Source organism: Equus przewalskii, chromosome 14 (genome assembly GCF_037783145.1).
Source record: "Equus przewalskii isolate Varuska chromosome 14, EquPr2, whole genome shotgun sequence".
In the NCBI taxonomy this organism is placed as follows: Eukaryota; Metazoa; Chordata; class Mammalia; order Perissodactyla; family Equidae; genus Equus; species Equus przewalskii.
Genome location: NC_091844.1, coordinates 496,184 through 510,134, shown reverse-complemented (window position 1 = coordinate 510,134; position 13,951 = coordinate 496,184). Strand labels below are relative to the sequence as shown.

General features: G+C 48.9%; 1 long non-coding RNA gene across 1 annotated transcript; it reads right to left on the bottom strand.

Moving 5' to 3' along the window:
- Positions 1-514: 514 nt before the first annotated feature.
- On the bottom strand, positions 515-9,994 carry LOC139075492 (uncharacterized). The gene is made up of 2 exons (XR_011525864.1): positions 7,906-9,994; positions 515-7,753 (listed from the first exon to the last, which is right to left on the bottom strand). It is a non-coding gene; the product is annotated as an uncharacterized lncRNA (long non-coding RNA).
- Between the last annotated feature and the right edge of the window lie 3,957 nt (positions 9,995-13,951).

The window sequence follows — 13,951 nt, the reverse complement described above, 5'->3', positions numbered from 1 at the left end:
GGCAGGCGGCTGTGGACGGGCGGCTCCAGACCCCGGTCCAGCACAGCCCCTGACTCAGCACTGCGTAGAGGGCACGGTCCTCGCTCCACAGCGGCAGCATCTTACCTCGAAATTTCCTTCCCAAAATTTAATTTAAAAAAAGAAACCACTGAACAAACATATGCAAATTGAATTGAGTCTCCTACCAGTTGAGATTAGTAAAAATTTAGCAAAGTAAGCTTTGAGGGGGCATGGCTGATTCTCCAGCTACCCGTATGTGTGGTTCTGAGCCCACCGCAAAGATTCTGGTCCAGTGGAGCCGGAGTCAGTCCAGGCATCACTGTCTTCTACTAGCTTCCCAGGGACATTAATATGCCACCAAAATTAAGAAGCGTTGCTCTCTATCTTCATTTATGGAAACAGCTTGGCCATGAGCGTGCCTGCACGGGAGCAGCTCAAGCACAGCCGTCAGCCTGCTGAGAATGACGGAGGGAAGGAGATTGTTAAAATAAATGTGCGTTTACACGGAGCGGCATAAATTCAAGTTCCATTTATTGTAGGTTGCCCAATTTGGAGGAAGTGCTAAAAGGACCAAACATACAAGTATATGTAAATGAGCTGTCACTAAATTTCTTACTGTAATTGATCCACAAGCTCAAACATTTGCTCGGTTAACATTCTCCCACCCACAGACTGCCCTGAGTCATTTTCACGACCGCTAGTTCCATCTCCTTCAGCCTCTATTTTTCACAAACCTTTATGGAGCATCTCCTCTGGACACAGTGGTGGGGACACGACATGCAAAATGCCATCTGTCCCCTGAAGCACTTGGATGAGGGCTTTCTCTGCTCTGAGCACCGACACCCTTGTGGAGCCTCAGGCCGTGGCTGCCTCTGATGTCTCCCCAGGCCCTGTCTTAAGTGGGACAGGTCCTTGCTAGGCATTCCGGCCTCCGAAGACACTAGGGGAGGCCTGTCTTCAGAGAGACTCGCCCGCATTATGCAGAACTCTAGTCGGGGCCTCCGAGAGGCCTGAGGCAGAAGCCCAGGCCGCACACATGGCTGGCTGACAGGCAGGGCCACCCATGAAAGGCCGGCAGTGACTCTAGGCAAGTGCACCTGTTAAGAGGTGGCTTTAGAGTTTGGCAAAATGTGCCAAAAGCCTTCAGATCTTCATGCTTTTTGGCCTTTTGGGAAATCTAACCATGGAAATAATCAGAGATGAGAACAAAAAATTATGTCAAAACATATTTGCTGAAGCATTATCCATAATAATGAAAAAAATGATAAAGACTGTAAATGCCCAGCCTCGGGAAATTGTTTAACTCATCTGTGATATGCAAGAATATGAGGCAGCCACCAATCACTGTGTCTGTGGGGCTGGGTTTAAGATATAATATTAAGCAAACACAGAAAAAATCATGCTTAGAGAAAAACAAATGGAAGACATTTGTCTTCCAAATACTCACTCTGGGCTTGAGGATCACTTGTGGTTTTCCTTATTTTCTATATTTTCTATAATAATTCTTTTCTGATTTAAAGACCCTCAATAATTTTAAAAGTAAAAGGCAACTTTACCTAGAGTGATGGTAATACATGTGGCCAATAGACATGCCTGTTCAAAACACCAGTCACCTGCACTGCTCAGGCTGGGGCCCGTGTGGTCCCCCCAACCCGGCTTGGGGCTTGCCTCAGAGGACAGCAGCACACGTCATGCACACAGAGCTTTGAGCCTGGGGGTTTACCTTCTTGCTGCTGGCAGCTCATCTCCCACCTGTGAGTAACCCTGCTGGGGACACACAGCCCTCCTGCCTGCCAGGTGACCACACTTGCATGGGGGACCCCAGGAGGCAGCCACAGAGCTGCCCATCTGAGCCCAGCCCACACTGCAGACCTGCAGCCAGACAGTGGCCACCGCGTTTGGGGTGGTTTGTTACAGAGGAGCAGACAACTAAGTGGGAAATCTTGGCTTGAACCCAAATCCTGCCACTTATCAGTGTGTGTGAGGCTTCACTCGCTAGGCCTTATGCATGCTGTGAGGGCACAGAGTCCCAAAGACCACAGAACAGGCCCAGCTCTTGTCTCACTGCGAAGGCAGGAGCCGGCCCAGGACTGTGGAAGGCGAGCGTCTGCCCTGGCCCCCACCCTGTGCCAGGCAGCAGCTGTGATGGAAACAGCACCGCAGGCAGGGCTGTGTGCCATGGCTATTCAGGGATGCTGGTGCAGCAGAAACTGCTGCAGTCGAGCAGAGAAGCCCGGCCGTGAGGCACAAATAGAAAAATCTGAACTGGGATAAATCTCCAGCTGAATGGCGGTCCATGTCCCAGTCCCTGAGGCATTAGCCATGTGTGGGTGACATCAATGCTTGCCAGCCCTGCTGGGAATGCGCCCAGGCAGCTAAGAGAGATGGGAGGGCTGGGAGGCAGCTGCCCACGGCTTCCGGCTGCTGGGTCAGCGTGGACACTGGGGAGCACAGGAGGCCGCATGGAGGAGGCAGCCTGGTTTCCATTCCACAGATCATTCTAATAGAGGAAAGAGCTGCTATCTGTAAGGCACCTGGCACAGAGCATGCACCGAACCAGAGACATCAGTGGAAGAGCGTGCGTCCACAGGGCACGACTCTGCAGGAGAACGCCCATGCATGCCTGGCTGCTGTGGGCTGTGTCCCTGCGCAGCCCTCTGTGGCTCCTCTCTGTGGACCAGGTTCCCTCCTGAGAACAGCGCTGCCCCTGCTAGTCCTGCAGGTCCTGTCAAGCTGTACAGGGCTGTACGGTGGGGCTGAGTGTCCACTCCCCCGTCATTCCCACAGGGACACAGCCCCCTAGCACTTTACCTGGGAGCTCTGCTGTGTCACCTGCCTCCCTCGTCCCCACTTGCCCCCTGCGCTTCCCAGGAGGCCTTTTCTGACCTGGATGTTGAGGAACTCCCCTCCTGTGGAAGACTGCATTACCACAACAGCCTGGGGCCACGTCTCAGCCCAGTGGAGGGAGACCCTCAGGCCTCAGCAAGCCTCACTGTCGGCCTCCTGACACCTATGTCAGGATCACTGTTCTCAACCCCACCCCTGGGGAGCACAGGCACCCCAGTCGCCCCTCCTCCCTGTGCTGGCCTGCGAACGGCACAGCCCGGCCATTTGGATCTTTCTGGACAGTTCTCCCAGGGCCTTTCAGACACCTGTGGGTGGGAGGCTGGACATCCTTCTCTACCAGTTGATCACCTCCACCTGGATTAGATGTGGTCTGGGACCACCTCTGGCTGATGCTGAGGAACACCCTTTGAAGATGGCAAAGTAAAAGGACCAGGCCTGCCCGCGCCTGCCGAGCCAGTCGCCTGCCGAGCTCTCCAGGAAGATAAAGGAGTCTCTCAGGCCTGCAGCTGCTTCTCGCTGTGTATCTGCTACTTCTCCGAGCCCGACCTTTGCCTCCGCACCCCGCCGTGCCACCCTGTCCAGCCCTACACTTCTAAAGCTCACGGTCCTCGACATCCAATTCTCTTCTGGACGCAGTGCGTTTGAGCCGGGTCTTGAAAGAGCCACAGATGCGTGCCGTGAAGAAGCGCTGGACCGGCAACATGGGCCCCACAGTGGGCCGGGCCCTGAAGGAGCGTGGCACCCTCGGGGCTCAGGCACATCACCTCCCACGGTCTGGAGAACGGAGCGTCCCTCGGCACCTCCTTGGTCACCTGTTGGGTAGCTGGGGACAGCCTGCTCAGAGCCTGTGAGTTATAAAATGCCTGGGAGACGGGCCACGCAGCTTGCTGGCCATTGCTCTTGTCTTATTATGAAAAACAGACTCACTTCTCAAACTAAATGCTTTTGCTCCTCATCAGTGTTGCCCTCTCCCCTGTGCTCAGGACCATGCTCACATAGCTGGTTGCTGGCTCCACTTTCCCCCATGGTTTCGTGGTTGGGGTCTCACTGGTCCCACCACTTTTCATCCAAAGTGGATGAGGGAATTGGTTTGTTTTTGCTGCTCTTCCTAATTCTCCAGCTTAATGAGGAGCCTCAGCATTGACAGCCTCTGAGCGACAGCCCTGGGCGGCTGAGTGTGCACGGGGGAGGCCATACCAGGTCATAGGTCACAGTTACAGGGCCATGTGTCCAGCTGTGAGGAGCTGTCTGCGACCCCCAACCTTCAGCCCCCACTGCCAGTTCCCATCAAGCCTCTGGCAGGCAGGAATCTGGGGGAAGTGAACGAGGACAAAACTTGGTCTGTCTTCCAGATCGTCACTTCACACGAAGGCCTCCTCTGTCCTCTGAGGCCTTGCAGTCCCGCCACAGGCTACCTTTCCTTGAGGTTAGGCTCAGGGCTGCCTCCTGCTGACCTCACGGCCTTGGGCAAGTCACACCTCTCTGAGCTGTTTTCTCCTCATCTGTATGAGGACAATGTGCCTGCTGTCTGAGGTCTGAGGATTAGAGAAATGTTCTGAGTGTCTGGCGCAGGACCTGCACAGAGGGCCTCAACGGCTGTGGTTCCCCAGATGTAGCCCCTCTCTCACCTCTGCCTGAGACCCACACCTCCCTCCCTCACTCCTGGTGAATTCCCATTCAAGGCCCCTGCCACAAGTACGGTGTCGCTTCTTCTAGGAAGCCCCCCTGATGGGCTCCGCACTCCCAGAGCCAAGGTGTGTGTCCAGCCAGCAAGCGTTTGCTTCCCATGAAAGACTGAGCTGCCCCAAGGCGGGGCCATGGCTCCCTGGCCCGTCAGAGGTCTCTCGAGGACTTCATGTTGGTCTAATCAGTGCAGTCCTTGCCACCAAGTGGACGCTTAGTGACGTTTAGTTGAACAATTTAAATGGCTTGATTTGACTTATAGAAATAACTGATTTTCACAGCAGCTGTCTACAGAGGCACCTCCCACTCCTACAAAAGCTCACACACACCTGCAACACCTCACACCGACTCACACACCAGCTTCACTTTGCTACCTGAACCCAGCGCAGCCAACACTTACTGATCTGCTGCCACATGCAGACACTGCTGGTCCTGAAGACGAAAGACAGAGAAGGCGTGAGGGACCCCAGAAGGCCACAGCCATGGTCAAGCAGCCACGTGAACACGAGGGGTGGCGCTACCCAGAACGTGGCCTACTGGGGGCCAGATGGTGTTTGCCTCCTTCCTCTCCATGGTGGGGAAAGAATTCCGGAGAGAGACAGATGCACACATGTTGCATGCACTTCTCCATAGTCAAGCTGGACCTGGACAAAGTCCTAAACAACGGGGAAAGACTGAGGAGCTGTCACAGATTTGGGGAGACAAAGAGGCAGGACAATGCAAAGCGGGATCCTGGGAAGGAGACGGGCCTGAGTGGGACAACCGGCAGAGCTCAACCACCCTAGCAGCGTGTCAACGTCAATGTTCTGATTCAGACAATTGTGCTGTGGGTGTGTAAGATCTGCACATTAAGGGGAGCTCCATGAAAGGAATATGACAATTCTGCACTATTTTTGCAACGTTTTGCTAAGCCTAAAGTTATCTCAAAATAAAAGATTTTTTAACAGAAAATAAAGAGATGTGGCTGACAGGCTATTAATCTTAACAAGTTTGCTTTGCAGTTGATTCCTTTTGAAGGACCTCACGCCCTCAGCAGAGTCGCCAGGGCCTGAAGCCCTCTTCCCAGCTGCCTAGAGAGAAGAGAAGGGCAATGGCTCACTGAGACTGGGCGGCGGGAGAGTGAGGGCGGGAGAGCGGAGCCCGTGCAGGCAGACTAGTGGACAGTCCATCCGTCTGGGCTGATGGTCGGCTCCACAGGAAAAGTCCACAGCGTCAGGCTCCTCGGGGTGCTGAGCATGGCCATCTTTGAGGACGGTTCCAGCTCGTAAAGCATGCACGTGGCACAAGGGCCGTAAGCGTGCGGGAGGCCCTGGCTGCGCCTGAGCTGGGCACGGGGGTGGGTACTCTGGCAGGGGGAAGGCTGTGCAGAGGAAGGCAGACCTGAGGTGGGAGAAGGGACTCGGCGGTGGTGAGAAGTAAACGGTGTGTCTGCGTGAGGAGGAAGTCTTTGTGTTCCTGGGGTGCAGTGGGCGGGGGCTGGGGCGTGGAGCAGAGCAAGAGAGCCCGCCAGCCCAGACAGGCTCTGCATGCCCACCGAGCATCTGCTTCCTTCTGGAGATGCCCCAGAGGATATTGAAACAGGGAGTAGCCTGATTACAGCCCAGGGAGGCCACCAGCCTCTGAGCGGGACGGCCCGGGAGGTCTGAGCCCAACGGGGCTTCTGCAGGAACAGATTTGGTGACAGCGTGTCACCAATAAAAACTTAAGCTGTTCAGTGGTGTACAGAACAGATGTCCTGCCTCTGTCCAGCCTCTCCCTGCTGCATCCTGCATACATACTCTGTCCTGAGTGCCCTCGCTCCCCTCCGCCCAAGCCCCATTGCAGCGCAAGGACTGTTCTGGAAATTAGTCATAAAAATGCAACTGCTGAGTGTTTAGAAGTTTGCCTTTTTAGACTATGTCAGTCCACAGACCTCTGCCTTCCTGGGAAGCCTGGAGCCAGACCTCCAGGGGCCCTGACTTTCAAGAGTGATGTTTCTGCTTTAGGTCTAAAGAGTCTAATGAACAGACAGTTCCCAGAAAAGAAGCACAAATGGCCCTCACCGTATGAAAAGATGCCCAGCCTTATGCATAATCAGACACATGCAAATTCAAACGACGGTGACATCACTCATCGCCCGTCAGATTGGCGGAAGTCCACAGGTTGGACAGCGCGCTCCATGGGTGAGGCCGCAGGGAGCAGCATTCTCCCACCCACTGGTGGGAATGCAGGCAGAGCAGCGCCAGGAAGGGAAGGCAGTCGCACAGACACACCTGGGCACCCAGATATGGCAGGTGGATGAGGGCATCCATTGCAGCAGTGTTGTAACATCGAACAATAGGAAACAACCAGGTGTCCACCAGCCAGGGACCTGGGAACCATGCAGCTGCCAACCCGACTCAGAAGTGAGCCCGGAGCTGCAAGCTTCCACATAGATTGCCAAAGGAAGAAAGTGAAGTGCAGAACAATAAACACGTACATCTTCTTGTAAGGAAGTAAATTTGTAAGTAATAAGTATATATATGCATATAAAAGTAATAAGAATATATATATACTCTGTATCCGCTTGGTTTTGCATAAGAAATATTAACAACACTGGCAATAAACACCGTTGTAATTCAAATCGTGAAGGAACAGGAGCAAACAGGACTATGTGCAGAGGCCAGCACGAGAGGCCACTGGAGTGCCTTTCCACACAGTATTTCCTTTTACATGTAAATATCTCACATACTCAGAACGTAACTATCTTTCTTTTACTGAGGTCACATTGGTTTATAACACTGTGTAAATTCCAGGGGTACATCATTATATTTCGGCTTCTGTATAGACTGCATTGTGCTCACTGCCAAAAGTCTAGTTTTTATCCATTACCATCCATATGTGCCCTTGACCCCTTTCACCCTCTCTCTACCCTCTTTCCCTCTGGTAACCACCAATCTGTCCTCTGTATCTGTGTGTTTGTTTGTCGAAATGTAATTTTCAATTTAAAAATCAAATGACCTGTTTTGAAAGTCACATGCTGTACACCGACTCCTTCTCCATGGCGCTGTTTACTAGGATCCCTCTGTCCGGTGTCTGTGCCGCCCTTGAGACCTTCAGGAGGAAGGGCTGGGCCAGGGCTGGTTCCTGGGTGCTTGTGGAGCAGCCTCTGAGCTGTCTGCTGAGAGCCGGGAAGGGGAGCGAAGGTTGAGCCCTCAACATAGGCACAGTCAGAAATGGCATTTCAGGACATGAACTAGAGACCCTGGAAGAGGGAAAAAGGACTTGGAGCTTCAGAAGGCCAGTGCCTCCACGTCCTCCCCACTCCTCACCCCATTGTCAGCCACATCCTCTCCAGCCGGGGAGTGCATGAGAAGAACGGGAGAGGTGACAAAGCTGGGCAGACCACCCTCCCACCTGGGATCTTTGAGGATTCAGCAGAAGTGCCTCCCGCCCTGGCCGCAGAGCTCGCCCTTCGGAGATCAGTGCTGTCAGGCTTTCTCTCCTTTTTGGTGGTCAAAGCTGCAATCCTGACACTCGGTTTCTGCTGTGGAAACATCTCACTCTCCACATGGCTCCTTGTTTGATGTCCATCCTCTCCAGGATTCAGGGCGTGCTCTGCAGAGATGCGGACTCTGCTCGGCTCACTCTTGGCCCCTTCTCTCTTCTCACTTCTCAGCTGCTGTGGCGCTGAGCACTTCTAAAGGGAAGGAGGGGGCAGATCCTGCAACACTGCTGAGTTATTGAAATCATGGCAAATCCAATACGTTACCCTGAACTCAGCCCTTTCATGTGCCTCTTAAATATGCATCATAGACATAATAAATGTAAATCAGACTGGGAATGACTTTTCAGCTGTTCATCTGGAGCATCATTGATTTATAGTTTTTCAATTAATTCATCAAAGTACCTAGATTTTAATCAAAGGCTTCAGAATCTTCTGTGGGGCCAGGTCAAATCACTGTCAATCTGAAGGTAGGTCTCTAGTGGCATACCACAGGGCTCTGCCCAGTAGTACATTCTATAATTTAGATGAAGGATCAAGGCATAAATATCACATCTATCAATTATCCAAAGCCTAGTGGGACAGGTAGATATAACAGTTGACAGAATCAAGGTCACGGTTGCCTCAAGGGAAGAGATTAATGCACCAATCTGAATAACTGTAAAAGCAGCAATTCATTGTACTTGACCAAAGATCATTTGCAAAGTGACTGAAGTTCCTCCAAAAGGATGCTGTAACATAAGTAAATTGAAAACTGCCCGCACAGGTGAATGTAGAGGGTCCCACTGCACTCTGCACTGGCCACCTGCGCCACGGAGAGTCTGGCTGAGGCGGCCGCATGTCATGGGGGCATGTGGGGAACCACCGAAGGCTTGCAGCTGTGCAGCGTGGAGAAGCATCGGGGTGACACAGTGCTGTTCTCAGGGCTCATGGGCTGGAATCCCCTCTGACTATTGAAAGGGGCTCCCAGTATGAACAGGCAGAATTCACAAGGGAGGGAGGTTCTTTGCCATTATAAACTAGGTCACCCTCCAGGCTTTGGAGTTATCTGTTAATACAAGCATTCCAGTTGCATCAACCAAGCAAATTATAGAAGAGCTATTTATACTTTATATTTTCAAAACCTGAGAACTTTTTGTTCAAATGAAATCTTATCTGGAAGCTCAACATATAAACCAGATGAAAGCAGAGTGATTCTGCTTGAAACAGGGGTGGAGGCCCAGGTGCCCATCTGCACAGGTGCCCCTACACCTGTGACACTCATGAAGGCCTGTGTAGATCAGCTCGAAATCCCTGTGACAACAGAAGCCTGGACCCTGTGTGCACTTGGCTCTTTTTTGTTTCTCCCAGGCAGATATAACACTTCTGCAATCTTACATTTCTGTAACAACTGACAGCTGTCAGCTGTGCTGGGCGTGATGGTATAATAAGCTCCTGGAAGATTTTGTAAGGATGTTTAGACCTAAAAATATGATCCAGAATTGATATCACAAAATTAAGTTAAACAGTTCAGCTATCACACACAATGCCTGCATTTTATATACAGCATAGGTTATATTCCCAGAATGCCTTGGGATTTGATTTTGGGCCAACTCTCTCAGGTTTATTCCTTCCTCATCTTTTCTTACTCAGTATCAGGCATCTCGAGACCATTGTCAACGGCCATCCCTGTACAGCCATTTCACAGCCATGAGATAAGTGGAAACGCCCATCCCCAAAAATCTTCAACAGCCACCTCCTGAAATGCCCAGCTACTGTGGATGCTGCCTGCTGAACAGAGTTCTGTGAAGGTAACTTCACTCCTGCCTCCCATTTGAAAAGCTTCTTCTCCTTTATTACCAGATAGAAAGTTCTCACGTGTGTGACATCAACTGCTCTTATGCTCCCTTCTTTCGGAGAAACAGTCATCTTATCTGAGCACATCATGGCCCCTACATGTATTTCCAAGACTGCCCTGTAGCTGGACCCAGCCCTGAGTGGGGACTGTTAGTAGAAAGCTGCATGCACCATCCGCTCCATTGTTCCCTCTTTGCAAGGTGGAGCATGGATGTGTAGAAAGCCCATCTACCACCATGAAGAAAGATAGGAGCAAACTCGACCAATAGGAGAAGAATGACGAGGGGGGACCTTGGACCCACTCACCTGCTGTGGATGGCCTGCCCAAGGGGATCCTTGAGAGAGAAAAAGACAATCACCTGTTTAAACCCACTGACTTTGAGTCTCTTGCTAGAGCCGTCTAGCCTTTCTCATCTGGTGTCTGTGTTTCTGCGATCCCCAGCAGCCTTCCTTCTAATTTGACATCCTGTGAATCGTAGGCTCTGCTGTCTGTGACTCTGCGATCCCCACCAGCCTTCCTTCCACTCTGACGTCCTGTGAAGCGTCAGCTCTGGTGTCTGTGTTTCTGCGATCCCCACCAGCCTTCCCTCTGATCTGACGTCCTGTGAAGCGTCAGCTCTGGTGTCTGTGTTTCTGCGATCCCCACCAGCCTTCCTTCTAATCTGACGTCCTGTGTATTTTCAGCTCTGGTGGCATCCTAGTTAGAGCTGCAGCAGATATTGCTAAATAATTATAAACCAGTTCTGACCTCTGCTTATGGCTACAATAGAAAAGCAGGCATTTGATGTACCCTTCCACCTTACTTAACTAGAAAATTAAATAAAATATAGGGCATTAGAACACAAATATCACAGAACCGAGATTTCTGAAAGAAGGGAACCAAAAGAAGTGCGTTACTTTGCTCAGGCCGCCACGACAAAGTGCCACCGACCAAGGAGGCTTAAACAACAGAAATTTGTTTTATCAAATTCTGGAGGTTGGGAGGCTCAGATCAAGATGTTGGCAGGGTTGGTTTCTTCTGAGGCCTCAGTCCTTGGCTTGCAGACGGTCATCCTCTCCCATTGTCATCACGTGGCCTCCCTCTGTGCGTGTCTGTGTCGTCATCTCCTCCTCTTGTAAGGACACCGGTCATATTGGATTAGAGTCTGCCCTCAATGACCTCATTAACCTTACTTACCTTTTTAGAGGCCCTACATCAAATACAGTCACATTCTGAGGTACTGGGGATTAGGACTTCAAAACAAATTTTGGAGGGGACACAATTCAACCCATAACACAAAAAGAGCTCAGCAAGTGCCCAGGTCACTGCCTGGAGAGTTTCTAGGCTTCAGTACAAGGAAGGGGAACCCAAACAGAGCCTGTTTGACCTGCTGAGTGATGGAGACAGAGGCCGAGGTGGACAGAATTTGTGAGACAGAATACCAGAAAGGAGGGAACTGTATAGAATGCACAAGCTCTAGAGATGGGCAGAGGGGCCCCTCAAATCTTTCCTTGAGTAGCAGTCTGCACAGGTAAGTTGGGAGACAATGCAAGCTGGGCAAACGAACACCATGAAGGAGCAGCCAAAACAATTCCCAGAACTGACACGGGACCAGGAACGGCATGTGCGTGGACAAGCAAGCGGGAAGCGATGTCCTGACATAGGAGGTCCTAAGATCCCTCCGAAGTGTGTGGTCTCAGTAATGCAATCCAATTAGCTCCAGGAGAAAGCCATCTGCACAAAGCCCAGACACAAGTCTCAGAAAGGTCAAACTGATTTCAAGGGATTTAACTACATCTGGACAAAAGCCAAGCTGTCTGCAGGAATACAGCAACTCCAGCCTCCACTGATAACAGTGTAAACTGCACACTGCAGGAATACAGCCACTCCAGCCTCCACTGATAACAGTGTAAACTGCACAACATCTGCAGGAATACAGCCACTCCAGCCTCCGCTGATAACAGTGTAAACTGCACATCTGCAGGAATACAGCCACTCCAGCCTCCATGATAACAGTGTAAACTGCACAACATCTGCAGGAATACAGCCACTCCAGCCTCCACTGATAACAGTGTAAACTGCACAACATCTGCTGGAATACAGTCAAACTCCAGCCTCCACTGATAACAGTGTAAACTGCACAACATCTGCAGGAATACAGCCACTCCAGCCTCCACTGATAACAGTGTAAACTGCACATCTGCTGGAATACAGTCACTCCAGCCTCCACTGACAACAGTGTAAACTGCACAACATCTGCAGGAATACAGCCACTCCAGCCTCCACTGATAACAGTGTAAACTGCACAACATCTGGCATCCAGTAAAGAGGCACAAAGCATACAAAGAAGCAGGAAATATGACTCACAATATTCAGAAAATTAATCAATAGAAATACATCAGAAAAGACACAGTTCACAAAATTATAGACAAAAAGCATTAAAACTACTATTATATAGTCCATAAGTTTAAAAAGGTAGAGGAAAGCATGAACATGATGAAAAGAGAAATGGAAAATTTGTTAAAGACACAGATTTAACTTATAGGATGAAAAATACAATATTTGAAATGAAAAATACATGCTATGCTCCTAACAGCAGATTACATAATTCATGAAAAAGATCCATGAACTTGAAGACAGAGCAGTAGAAACTATCCAAAATGAAACACACAGAGAAAAAACACTGAGGCTATTAAGAGAGCATCAGTGAGCTGTGGGACAACATCAATTGACCTCACTTACGTATAGCTGAAGTCCTCAAAAATCAGGGAGGTGGACAGAAAAATATTTTGAAGAAATAATTACCAAAAAGTCTTCCAAATATGATGAACTACAAATTCACAGATACAAAAGTCTCGATGAACCCCAAGCAGAAAGAATATGAAAACACACACACACACACAAATTATAATCAAACTCCTGAACACCAGTGACAAAGACAAAAACTAAAATCAGTCAGAGAAAAACAGACACATTACATGGATAGGAACTAAGTTAAGAATGAGAGAAGACAGCTCATCAGAAACAATGCACGCCAAAAGGCAATGACGTCCTTTAAAAGGACTGAATAATATATACATAAATCTATATCTATCTCCATATCAACCTAGAATCCATGCCAGTGAAAGTATTATTCAAAAACAAAGGCAAAAGAAAGACACTGAGACAAACAAAAGCTGGAAATATTCGTTGCGAGCACACTTAAGTTACAAGAAACGTTAAAGGATGTTCTTCAGCTAGAAGGAGAATGACACCTAAAAGAAATTCAGATCTATGCAAAGTAATAAAGAGCACTGGAAATGGTAAATATGTGAGTAACATAAATGACTGTTTTTCTCATGTTTAAAAATCACTTTAAAAGATAACCAATTGTTTAAAGCAGAATCAAAACATATTGTGGACTTTGTAACATATGTAGAAGTAAAATGTATGAAAACAATAACACAAAGCCTGCAAAGGGTAAAATGGACATAGACTATAATAAAATGCTTAGAAAATACATGAAGTGCTGTAATATGAAATGGAAGCATTCTTTGACAAGGGACTTACAAAATATGTGAATTGATACAATACGTATCTTTAATATCATGATAACTTAATCAATGCTAATTAAAAAGATACATATTATAAACTCTAAGGCAATCACAAAATTTTAAAACAAAAAAGTATGCCTCTTAAGCCAAAAAAGAAAATAAAATGGAAAAATAAAAAATACTAAATTAATCCAAAGAAGTCAGGAAAAGAGGGAGGGAGAAAAACACAATAAATGGATGAAACAAAAACTATAGCAGGATTGTGGCTGTAAGTCAATTCTATTACTACTGATGGTCAAACACTCCAACTAACAGGTGCAGACGGTCAGACCGAATTTAAAAGAGTAAGATTCAGGTACATGCTGTCTACTAAAACACTTCTTTAAAGTAAAGACATAGATAGATTAAAAGGAAAAGAATGGAAAAAAAGATATATCCTGAAAACATAAATGAAAAGAAAGCTAAAGTGGCTATATTAATACACGACAAAGTAGACTTCAGAACAAGGAATTTATCAGGGATAAGAGGTGTCATTTCTTAATGATAAAGGGGCCAATTCATCAGAAGAGCTTACCAGTCTTAAGTGTCTATGCACTTAATAACTGAGTT